Genomic DNA, 12,363 nt, shown 5'->3' with positions numbered 1-12,363 from the left:
AAGTTATCCAATTACGTTAGAATTACCTTAAGAATACCTGAATTACCTCAGAATTACCTTAAAAATAGCATTACCTCAAAATTACCTTAAAAGTGGTGAGATTACGCTAATCTGAGGTAATTACCTTAAAAATGAGAGCTCAGCTGGCGACTGCCGAGTCGCTGAGCTACACACTCAGCAGCAGCAGACTCGCACTGAGCTCGTCCAGCACACAGCGTTGTTGTTAACTTAGTGGATTTATAATTTTTAAATTCACATAGGGTTTTATACGTATGCCGATGGTATTCGCACACTAAAATGAACATCATTAAGAACAATTGAGAACAATTGTGAGTAATGACCAACGAAAATCTGCTAAACTGACATCGCTGAAGTTGAGTCTCACCGGGTCTGCCTGCTGACGCGTACGGTTCAAGTACAGTGCATGGGGGTGGGGGGGCCTTGGCGGAATGGCGGGACGATTGACCGACGGCCTCATTTTTTGTCATTTGTAAAAGTTGTAAAGTTTATAACTGGATGTTCCATGATATTTATTGATTATCAGAAATTGGATGAGATTTCTGCAAATTTTCTGTGTAAACTTAAAAATATCTGTAGATTTTGCACAAAAATCTGTTTATATGTGTATACTCTTCGAAATATCTGTAGAAATACAGATATTTATGTAGACCTGGCAACACTGCGCACGACCCACCACAGCCCGCAGCCCGCGACCGACGCTAGTTGCTCTCTAGACTCTGTTAAGGTTGGGTGTTACTGACATTGCTCTGACTCTAGTGAGTGGACTTTCCTCATCAGACTTGTGATGCAGACCACCTCAGATCTCAACAACATGGAGAAGGACACCTTTGAGGCGTACGTGTTTATATATTGGTATCCATTTCGATTCAGTTGGTAAATTAAAGATAACTTTCAAGGTGGGTGCTGACCGCATGCCGCGTGACGCCGTGCTGTGACGTGGGTTGGTTAAGAATGGGCTGTGCTGTGTTGAGGGTTCACGCACCTGGTTAGTCACCCCAGTTCCTTAGAGTTAAGTTTTTTGAGGACAGAAAGGGCGGGTAAGGGGCAGCTCGGAACGAAACTCGGTTGTCTGTATAGGGCCCCACAATGTTTTTTTTTTTTTTGGGGGGGGGGCCTCACTTCTTGCTACGGCCCTGCCCTTCACACACCTGCCATGACCCTCTGTACGCCCCACACACCTGTCACAACCCTCTTTACCCTCCCTTTGGTACATTCAGACCTAGGGTTGGTGCATTCGGCAGTGGTGCATTAAGAGTATGACCCTACTCAACTCTACATAGTCTGTCGTGTCTGAAATACTGTATTCTGCATATGGGTACAGAATGGCGGGCCCTATTAAATGTCAGCAGTGTATTAAGGGGCAAGAATTTTCCTCAAATTGGGTAGCGTGTGATGTCTGTGAGAAATGGTCGCCTAAGAAGTGTCTGTTTCTTCATAGTGTACAGGATGGGGATCTAAAGAAGGTGGATTGGATGTGTAAACCATGTAGGAAGAAGGTGATGGACTGCTACAATGAGTCTGAGAGCATGAAGAGTGTGATTAGCAAGCTGACTGAGGGAAATCAGCAGTTAAAGCTTGAGAACCGTGCACTTACAGAAAAGTTGGAGGAGGGTGGAGTAATGCCAGAGATCAGTGAGTGCATGTCAAGGTTAGTGGTCAATTCAGAGAGCTTACACCAGAAAATTCATGAAGTTAAAGATGAAATAGTCAGCACAGTTGTAAATGTAGTCACTGTTGAGGGTTCAGGTGCTGAAGCTGTGTTGGATAAAAAGAAAAATGTGCTGGTTGACACGGAAGAGGAGATTATTAACACTATGGTTAATTTGCACTTTGATAAAGGTCAGAAAAGTGATACATATGCTGCTGCAGAAAAGAAAAAGAGTGTACTAATTGTAAAGTCACTTGATTCACATAATAATGCTGTCAGTAGAAAGAATGAGCTGGTTAAAGTCCTGAAAGATGTACCAGTGGTCAACACGAAGTTTACTGGATGAGGTAATGTTGTGATGGACTTTGCAAACGAGCAAGAGGGGAAAAGGGCAGCTAATAAGATAAGTAGTGTATTGAGGAATGTCGAAACTAGGATGACTAAGAAGTTTGCTCCCAAGATAATGATTTGTAATGTGTCCATGGAAGAGTGTAAAGATGATGATGATGAATATTTAATTGCTAAGAACAGCTATCTTCAGTCAGTTGAAGGTGTCCATGACAAGATTGAATTGATTTTCACTAAGCCTGCACATGGTAATACTAGTCATTTCATTCTAAGGTGCACCCCAGAAATAAGAGAGCTCATTCACAGGCATGTTGATGTGTGCTTGCAGTGGGCCAGGTATAATGTTAGGGATAGGTATCATGTATTTAATTGCTATTTTTGTCAAAGGTATGGACATACTGAGCATAACTGTAATTTTAAGAAAAATGGTGATGATGTTGTGTGTGCCAAGTGTGCTGGTAATCATTTGCCTAGGGAGTGTTCCAGTAATTCGTATAAGTGTATTAATTGTGTGCGACTATCAATGCCAGAAACAAACCATAAGGTTAACAGCAGGCAATGTAAAACTTTAGAAATTGGGCTAAACAATCTGAGGGATATGACTGATCATGGATACTAGGAGAAATGGTAATATTCAATGTGGGTTTGTTAATATTCAGTCAGTAAGGAATAAGACTGTTGAACTACAAGAATTAATCGCTGAAAAGTCATATGATGTTTTGGGTATTGCGGAAACATGGTTAAATGAATCCGACAAATCTGAAATTGTGGAAATGACACTACTCACACATTCATGCACACTTCAAGAGGTACTAGAAGGGGAGGTGGAGTAGGAATAGTTATTAATACTAAATAATTTTCTCAATTAAGAAAATTGCCTCCACCATATTAACTTTTGTTGTCATTTATCGACCACCAAATACAAATTGTCAGCTGTTTTTTGAGGAATTTACTGAATATCTGGAGGGCTGTGATCATTCACATGGTATAATGTTTATATCTGGGGATTTTAATATTTGGATGGATGATGTACATAATCAGTGTAGGAGTGATTTTATTGCTGTTAGAATCTTTATATTGTATAAATAAAGTAAACGATGTAACCTCTCGCTCTGGCCACATGCTTGACCTTGTGCTTTGTGATCCCATGGGTGTTAGCGTCAATCAGTTAGATATTGAGCCAGATTTTACTATATCTCCTTATCATAAGTTATTTACATATACTGTGGATGTGAGTAGAGACTTGGAAACACTTTTAGACTTAAGAGTAGCTATGACCCTAAAGCATTAGTTGATAATTTACTGAACAAATTAACAACTGAAATCCAGAAAAGTTGTTCCCATGAGCACAGAAACAATGTGACAATGGATGGTTGTCTAGTTTGTCTGGTCCACCTTTATAATACTGTACTACAGACTGAATATAACAACATGTGTCCAGTAGTCACTAAAGACATTAAAGTGAGGGAAAACACACCCTGGTTCAATACCGAGATTAAGAATGCCATCAAAACTAGAAAACTTAAGGAAAAGAGGTGGCGTAGTTTGCGTACGGAAGATTCCCGCAGTGGTTATGTTAGTGCTTGGAATACTGTGAATAGATTAATTAGACAAAGAAAGTGTACTTATTATAGAGAGAAGATTATTGAAGCTGGTTCAGACATTAAACGGCTGTATTCAATCTTAAACACGCTAACGGGTAATAGGAGCAACACTAGAAGGCTTCCAGATGGCTATACTGATGCTGATCTAGCTAATAGATTTATAAACTTCTTCGATGAAAAGATTAAAAAAATTGTTGGTAACTTTCAGGGAGGCTTGGTGATGAAATCAAATTATTTGCCTGATATCCCCTATGTTGGCTTGTCATCTTTTCATGATATTAGTATTGAGAAGTTACGTGACTTAATGAAACCTATTAAGGTAACGTACTGTGTGAACGATCCGATGCCCCTATCTGATACAGCTAGTGAGGGAGGCTTCTTTGAGCTCTTAAAATTTATTTTATGCATTATAAATTCAAGTATCCAGCAGTGTGTTTTTCCTCAGAAAGAAAAGCTGGGAAGTGTCAGACCCACCTTGAAAAGTTAACTTGATCATATACTACTTGATATCTATATCATATACTTGATATCTATATCATATACTTGATATCTATATCATATACTTGATATCTATATGATATATTTGATACAGACCTGTCTCTAACCTTTCATTTTTGTCTAAGATAGTGGAGAATGTAATTTTAGTTCAATTTTTGGGATATTTATCAACTATCCATGCCTTACCTGATAAGCAGTCTGCCTATAGGAAGTTATATTCTACATAATCTGCTCTGTGTAGTGTAACAAATGATGTTATTGCATGGTTGGATCAAGGAAAGTTTGGTGTACTAATATTACTAATATTACTTTCCATGCAAAATACTTCTTTGTCTTGGCTCTAGTGGCTCTCGCATTCATTCATGGTGGCTTTTTATTTCTGTCTTGTCCTGCTTTTGCCACTGCTATACATTTTTCATAGAATTTATGCATTTTATTTTTATATTTCTCTTACATTTCATCCAATAACCCTCCATCAAGCTCCTGTCTCCAGTCTGTTTCATTTATCAAATTTGTATTTTTTTCACAATCTCCCTTTTTGAAAAATATTATTATTATTATTATTATTATTATTATTATTATTATTATTATTATTATTATTATATGAATCAATGAAGGTGACCTGCCGGAAAGCACAAATGCTATAAGCCAAAAGGCCCAGCGGGCGACACTTCACCGATATCGGAAAATACAGAATGAAGGAGAAAGCAAAGAAAACGAAGATGGAGAAAAATCTAGTAGGTAGCGAGCTAAGAGAGAAGAAAGCCATTCACATGTTCTTTAAATGTTTCACAATTACTAGAATTAATAATCACATTAGTAAGTGTATCCCACAATTTGACGGTCGCTGGGATGAAACACCAGGAAAATTGTGATGTATTACATCGGGCAGGCAAGCGACGATGTAATGGTTGGTCGATATTAAACATAATTTTGAAAAAATGGGATAATTATCCCACCAGGTGACGATGCTGAAGATTAATCTCAAGATTCAGAAGAAGAAATTTAATCTGGTTGAACACTATCTAACAGCTTTAAGCGAGACTCAGCTGCAGAAATCCAAACGGAAATATAGTTTGGAAAACCAATGGGCTCATCGGTTGAGTCCCTTTTCTCATCACTGTAGCAAATATAGTCGCAATTTAATACAGCATGGTCACTTTTACCCAATAGACTTTTCATTTTTTAAATTGCTCACATTTTCCTCTGAAGTGATTATCAAATCAAGGGTGGAGCTCTGACTTCCTTCTAAATATTTAAGGGATATGCACATATTGAATAAGGAAACAGCCTCCAAGACATTCCAGAAATTTAAATGGAGTACTCATATCACTGCCTCTAACATTATCATATCCAGCCAATTTATAGCTACCTGGAAAATTAAACCAGCTGTTACAAGGATATAATTATTATTTAGTTCACTGGCAAGCTTTACTAGTTTCAGCATCTGTTCATCGTTTGGTTTTCTACTGCCTGTGCTTCTACATATTGTATATGTTATATTTATTGTATTATATTATTGTATATATGTATGTATATATTATATATCTGAAAGTGTTTTTATTAACATGTATAGTTTCAGAAAAGACAATCCCTACCACATGTCATTATTTTCTCAGTGTCTGTCAAGTTGACATGCAACTTTACTTGACTGGTTGCAGTGAAGCATAATACTGATAATTAAAATTCATCATCAGGTCCAACTGTACTACTGAGGAGTATGAGTTGGCCTGCAGACAGAGGTTTGCTGAGGACAACATCATGTATGAGTGACTCATCATCTACTTGAGGACCAGAAGGCATGCCTCTGGACTTAAGGGTGTTGAGCAGCGGAAAGTATTGCGATGGGCACGCCCCTTCCAGTGGGATGAACAGGGTAAGTGATTGTTTTTGATTGATTATCTGTTTGAAAGTCTGTTTGATGCTATCTGCAATAAACAGAGGCCAAGATTTGAAATTAATTAAAGTGGTTATGTGTTGAAGAATGTACACTTTTGCGGCAGTTTGTGTTCATGATTTTCTCTCATGAGCTTAATGATGATTTATTTTGATAATGTGATTAGTAGAGGAAAGGGAGAAGGGATTGATTTCATGGCCATGGCTGTAGTATAAGATATGCTATGGTATACTGATTAGAAATAAAGATATCCCACTTTTCATCCTTATGTACATAAGGACGTAGGAGTCTGCAAGAGGCCGGTAGGCCTATACAAGGCAGTTCCTTTGAGCCTAAGCTCCCGTGTATCTAACCCCACCTAGTATCGCTGTCCATTAATTTATCTAATATATTTTTGAATGTGACAATTGTATTGGCACTCACCACATGACTGCTAAGCCTATTCCACTCATCCACCACTCTGTTAGTAAACCAATTTTTGCCTATATCCCTGTTGAATCTGTACTTATCCAGTTTCAACCCATTACTTCGTGTCCTGCCCGTTTCTCTTACCAAAAAAACCTTATGAATATCCCCCTTATTAAAGCCCTTCATCCATTTATAAACCTCGATCATGTCTCCACGCACCCTTCGCCTTTCCAGAGAATGCAAGTTTAAATGTTTGAGTCTTTCCTCGTATGGAGAGTTTCTCAACCCCTGAATCATCTTAGTCATCCTCCTCTGCACCTGAAGGAGTTAAATTTAATACAACTTTGAGTGACAGGCTCTCTCTAGCACAGGTGCAGGGTTCATGGAAGCAAAGATGAGTGTCAAAGCAAGTTGCAGCTGTGGTTTAAAATCTGTTGTCATTGTCGTGGAGTGGCCTTGTATGGAAGCTTCTCTTGTATTTCTCATACTGGGATTATTATGCATTTATAAACATATCAGAAGTTGTACAGAGTGGACCATGATGGGAAGCCTCGGCAGCTCGTGGTGAGGTCTTTTGAGGAGGTTGCTGCTGTGATCACAGCAGTCCCACTGCAGGGCATAGCGGCTGGGTTACCACTTGTCAGAATGTCTCCTCAGTTTACTATTGGCGAAACATGACCCAGGACATGAAACATTATGTATGTAAATATTGTTTATGTATTGCATGAAATACCTGATCACAAGTAGTGCATCTTTACAGAAAGTTGATACAATTAAAATGATTGTGCTAATTCAATACTCTCCAGAATTGTTTTGCTGAATCCTCAAGCAATTTTCTCAGTTTTCACATTTGTTTTCTAGATTGAAACATGTAGTAAGTGCCAGCACTACACGCCAATGAAGACAAAGGCCCCAGAGATGCGTCCCATAAAGGTGAAGGAGCCGTTGGAACTTATAGGAGTCGACTTGGTCGGTGAGGATCAGATATGTGTAAAGTGTTACCGGGTGGTTTGGCTTGGGGTTTCTTTTAAAAATGGTACAAGTATTAGGTAAGCAAAAAAGTTAAGGAATCAAATGTACATATATTCCAACACACACACAGACACAGAATTCCTAACTCTTCGAATTTGTCTTCTTGCAAATTTATAATAGCACAAAGGAAAACTGTTAGCTCTTTTAACATTCATAAGGTTTTGTTGGTAAGACAACTGGGTAGGACACGAAGTAATGGGTTTAAACTTGATAAATTCAGATTTAACAGGGACATAGGCAAAAATTCGTTTACTAACAGGGTTGTGGATGAGTGGAATAGGCTTAGCAGTCATGTGGTGAGTGCCAATACAATTGTCACATTCAAAAATAGATTAGATATATTCATGGACAGCGATACTAGGTGGGGTTAGATACACAGGAGCTTAGGCTAAAAGGAACTGCCTTGTATAGGCCTACCGGCCTCCTGCAGATTCCAACGTTCTTATGTTCTTATTAGGCTCATATTTCTCATACACAAGGATACAACAAATGAGTGATTCAAAGTTAGATTTTGAAGCTGAAATCGCACTATCTCTGTTCAAGCTTAAATTTACATGATCCTTTCAAAAACTTATCCCTTGCATAATTGTAGAACTCCCTTGCACACACATATATGCATGCATATCTATATACATGCTTTTGTCCAAGTATAGTTACTGTTGTAGGTCACGAAACAGGTCAGATACCATTTTGATGTCTTGTGGGCCTTTTCTGGGTTGTGCTTTTGGAATGCCTGGTTTTGGTTGCAACTCTCATCTATATCTCTATATATAGGCTGTTCTTCTCCGCCTGATGCTAAACTCCTATAACATTCCAAGTGGAGCCTTCACATTGTATGAAACCTCTGAGTTTTCTTACAAAGTCTCACCAATTTAATCAATCTCTCAGGAACCATCTGCCTTTTTTTAACTGTCAAATGCCTTGCTTAAAACTTTGTACATATATGAGCTACCTCAAATGCCAGCCATCTTACTCTTTTGGGTTTACTTTATGATAATTGTAAATATGAAAAGAACAATGCTTTATAATGCATGGTAGTTAGCTCTCATTGTTGTTCATGGAACACAATAATTCTCTCTCTCTCTCTCTCTCTCTCTCTCTCTCTCTCTCTCTCTCTCTCTCTCTCTCTCTCTCTCTCTCTCTCTCTCTCCTGGGTTATAATGCACTTTCTCTTTGCCTGTATAATTTGATCTAGCATGGGTGATTTATCTAGCTTTACCTAGTGTCTGCACAAGCTGATGTAATTGGTTATGTTGGGTTTTGATGGCTTTGCATGATGTATTTTTTGCTTCCTGCTTTATTAAACTATCCAGGTCCAATGGCTGTTAGTGATGAAGGCTACAGGTACATTTGCACGTTTGTCGACTTCTACACAAAGTTTGTCGACTTCTTCCCACTTAGAGATCAGACAGCTTATGGGGTGTCCAGGTGCATACGCTCCTTTATCCACAGGTAAATTTTTATCATTAGTTTCCGCACTTGGATGAAATATTTACTGCCATGTCATCACTACTTATGAATGTAATTTCAAATAGTCAGTTTGGATGCTAAACAATCCATCTTAAAAAAGGTATCCTGATGTCAAGATTAATTTAGTTTTCATTGTTTTCCTTTGAAGTTTACCTCATCATCACCGTGACTGATTTTTTGCCTTCAAAAAATATGCAAACATTCAACAATCTGATGTAATAAACAAAACATATTCATCATTGGTAGAATCATTTAAAAGAAAATTCTGTCATACAATCCATCCACGATATTTTCCCTATTTTGAAAATTAGTGAAACGGAATGAGTCCAAGCTGATGAGTTTGCTACTGGTAATCATTATTTATTTAATCATGTATTACCACAGTTGTTTTGAGGTTGCAGCATGTTTTGTCATCAATGCATGTAAAAGTCCGTGCAGTCGTACCACTCCATATATTTCTCTCTGTTTGTTGCTTCTCACAACTGTTTTATTTCATCAATTGTATTTCAATTAAAAGCTCACTTTAGTTCTTGTATAAAAGTTCTTTGCCTTGCCATATTGTTTGAACTAATTATGAAATTTTATCATAACCATCAATTGATTATGTTTAGGCATAATATAAGAATGTGATACAAAAGATGCAGATTTTTTTTCATGTGTAATGACATCTGCTTTCCTTAGGTGGGGCAAGCCTGCAAGGATCCTGACTGATCACGGACGTGAGTTTTGTTCCTCGGTAAGTCTTTATGTTACTGTTATTTCTGTTGTAATTCATGGAATGGTCATCAGGATGTAATGTTATATTCAGGTATGCCTGAGAGGTGCATTATTACCAATACAGTTGTCAGAGGAGGACATTTACATCATCTAATGCTTCGTTAGCTCTAAGATGCTGAACAAACCTCAGGTATTATTAACACTGCAAACAAATGATACTATTATAACACCTGTTGTATTACTGCTGCTACTTTGACCTCTTCATTCCCCACAGATCAACGACGAACTCTGCAAGTTCTACGGGATCCGGAGGAGTATCACGTCTGCCTACCATCCGCAGACTAATGGACTGGCAGAGAGAATGAACCAGACTCTGGAGACCAGGCTTTCCAAGCTCTGCAACGCGACCAAGACCGACTGGCCAAACTTCCTGGATGAAGTCGCCTATAGCATCCGCACCCAAAAGCAGCGGACCACCGGGTTCACACCTTTCCGGTTGATGTTTGCTCATGAGCACCGGCCACTTCACCAGGTAACCACCAGTGTTTGAATTAATATAAGAAATCAACTCCTATTGGTTCCATTAAAATATGAAGCTTTCAATCACAAACCAAAAAAATATGAAGAGTTGTTCTTGTGCCTAATGACCGTAATTTCAGTTCAATTGAAAAAAATATTTTTAGGAAGAAATTACATTTGCTCCTGAGGCTTCTGCACAACCAGAGGGAAGGAGTACCACACCAGAAGTAAGTAGAAAATAGATTCATATGTAATGTGCAAATTCTGGAAGAAAAGTGTATATCTCGCAAGAATTGAAGAATTAATCTTCTTTTGCAGTTTCTTTTTGTTACAGTTCTTTGAAGAACTTGTTGAACTGCCCTCTTCCGAGGACATTGCGGAGTGTGTCAAAGAGCAGGACCAGAGGCGTGAAGAACTGCACTCCAAGGTCTGGCTGAGGACGTCATGTGTTATATTTCCTGATGCTAATGTTCTTAAGTCTGGCAGTAGTACCGAAGAAAAATACCATAACTTTTACATTGATGCTATAATTTATGTTTCAGCATAGTACATTCATTGCCAGATTGACTCTCTGCTTTAGCCCGACTTTATTCGGTCTCCAAACTATTTCAATGTAATGACTGCAGATATATGGCCAGATTAAACACTCGACGTTTATTCCAATTCAAGTCCTGCTACATAGGATCATTCTTTCATCCATATTGTACCATACATTACAAGCATCTTTTGCACAAGGAAATGTATATTTCAGTACAATTAATCCGGTCATCATAGTGCTATCAATGCTTATGCTTTTACTTTTATTATGCAGCGGGAACAGAGAGTTGAAGCAGCCCAAGAAAAGCAGAAGGCTGAGTACAGGAACAGGAAAGCAAGAGGAGTGAAGACCTTCAGCTTCTCTGTAGGGATGAAGGTTCTTAAAAGAAACCTTCGCAATGAGACTCGGAAGGGTGGGATAATGGAGCAGAAGTGGACTGGTCCATACAAGTGAGTACTGATGTTAAAGGAATGGTATTTTGTGTGTGCTCCATTTTGTCATTTAGGTTTCTGTAACCTACTGACACTCAACAGAGTCCTTGACATCGACTCCTCAAACCGTGTGGCACTTGAGGCTGTGAGCAATGGGAAGAAGCTCAAGAGCCGTACTCCATACAACAACCTGAGGCCATTCCTCCAGAGCCAGTTGCACTGTGACAGGTGTGTACAGCTATTACCAGTTGTGCGGTTGTGATGTGGTGTTCCTTTCTTATATTTAACTATATGTTCATACTTCATGTGCTTATTATGCTTTACTTTGATAAGTAAGTAATTTTCATTGCATATGGTTTGAGCTGTCAACTTGTTGCAATTTATGGCTGTGTTTGCATGTAATGTTAAGCATTTTTGTAACAAGTGTAGAAAAATCTTGAACATGTAATGATAGCAGGTAATTATCATAGTGTTGTGTTTCACTAACCTGCATATAGCTTGTACTGAGGTGTAATTACAGTAATCACTCATAGGTATTTTTTTCCCAGCCCATCAATATGTAATTGAAAATCATTCATATCTTACTCTCTTGTCAGGAGGGTTCAGGGTAGAAGAGGAAGGTAGGCTTTATCTATAAATTAGAATTTTTCATGAACCATCTTTCAGACACTTATTGGACCACAGAGATGGACTGCAGCCCTCCAGCATTCAGGGACCTGTGCAGCCATCACCTGACACCTCACAGTAAGGAGTCACTTACAGAACTATATTATTTTTTTTCTGACTCAGAAATTTCTTGTGTGAAGTTTCTGAGCTTGAATGAAACAAAGGGAAACAAACAAGCAAACCAGTGAGGGTGATATAGTTTAAACTTTTTGACATACTTGATACTAGGAATTGTTTCCCGGAATCCCGGACAATTTTCAAGGTTTAATAATCCTCGGATATTTTTGCACATCCATCCCAGGAAATCCTGGAATGAAATTAAGTACAAAAATAGGGGCAAATTTGACTGCAGGATGGTTGTGGACTTGTGGTTCTATTTATATTCATATACAGGGTGTCCTGTGAGGAATGTTTTGTGTGTGTGTGTGTGAAGGAAGGACTTACTGTTTAGGTATTCTCTTGAGTATTATAAAGCAGCCATGGCACTCCCGTTACCCGTAACACAGCTCGTATAATGAACACCATGTTTGCATATTCCACGTTGCTGTATGTATACGGCATTGAAA

The 12,363-nt window shown here is 38.5% G+C and overlaps 1 long non-coding RNA gene across 1 annotated transcript; it reads left to right on the top strand.

Annotated features, from left to right (window-relative positions):
* Positions 1 to 735: 735 nt before the first annotated feature.
* Positions 736 to 11,359, top strand: LOC126990608 (uncharacterized). The gene is made up of 9 exons (XR_007744595.1): positions 736 to 855; positions 5,817 to 5,995; positions 6,955 to 7,122; positions 7,286 to 7,397; positions 9,608 to 9,662; positions 9,918 to 10,389; positions 10,481 to 10,589; positions 10,974 to 11,149; positions 11,234 to 11,359. It is a non-coding gene; the product is annotated as an uncharacterized LOC126990608 (long non-coding RNA).
* The last annotated feature ends 1,004 nt before the right edge of the window (positions 11,360 to 12,363 follow it).

Source organism: Eriocheir sinensis, unplaced genomic scaffold, assembly GCF_024679095.1.
Source record: "Eriocheir sinensis breed Jianghai 21 unplaced genomic scaffold, ASM2467909v1 Scaffold1803, whole genome shotgun sequence".
Lineage (NCBI taxonomy): Eukaryota > Metazoa > Arthropoda > Malacostraca > Decapoda > Varunidae > Eriocheir > Eriocheir sinensis.
Note: the sequence above shows the minus strand (reverse complement) of the source record. Positions and strands in the feature narration are given on the sequence as shown.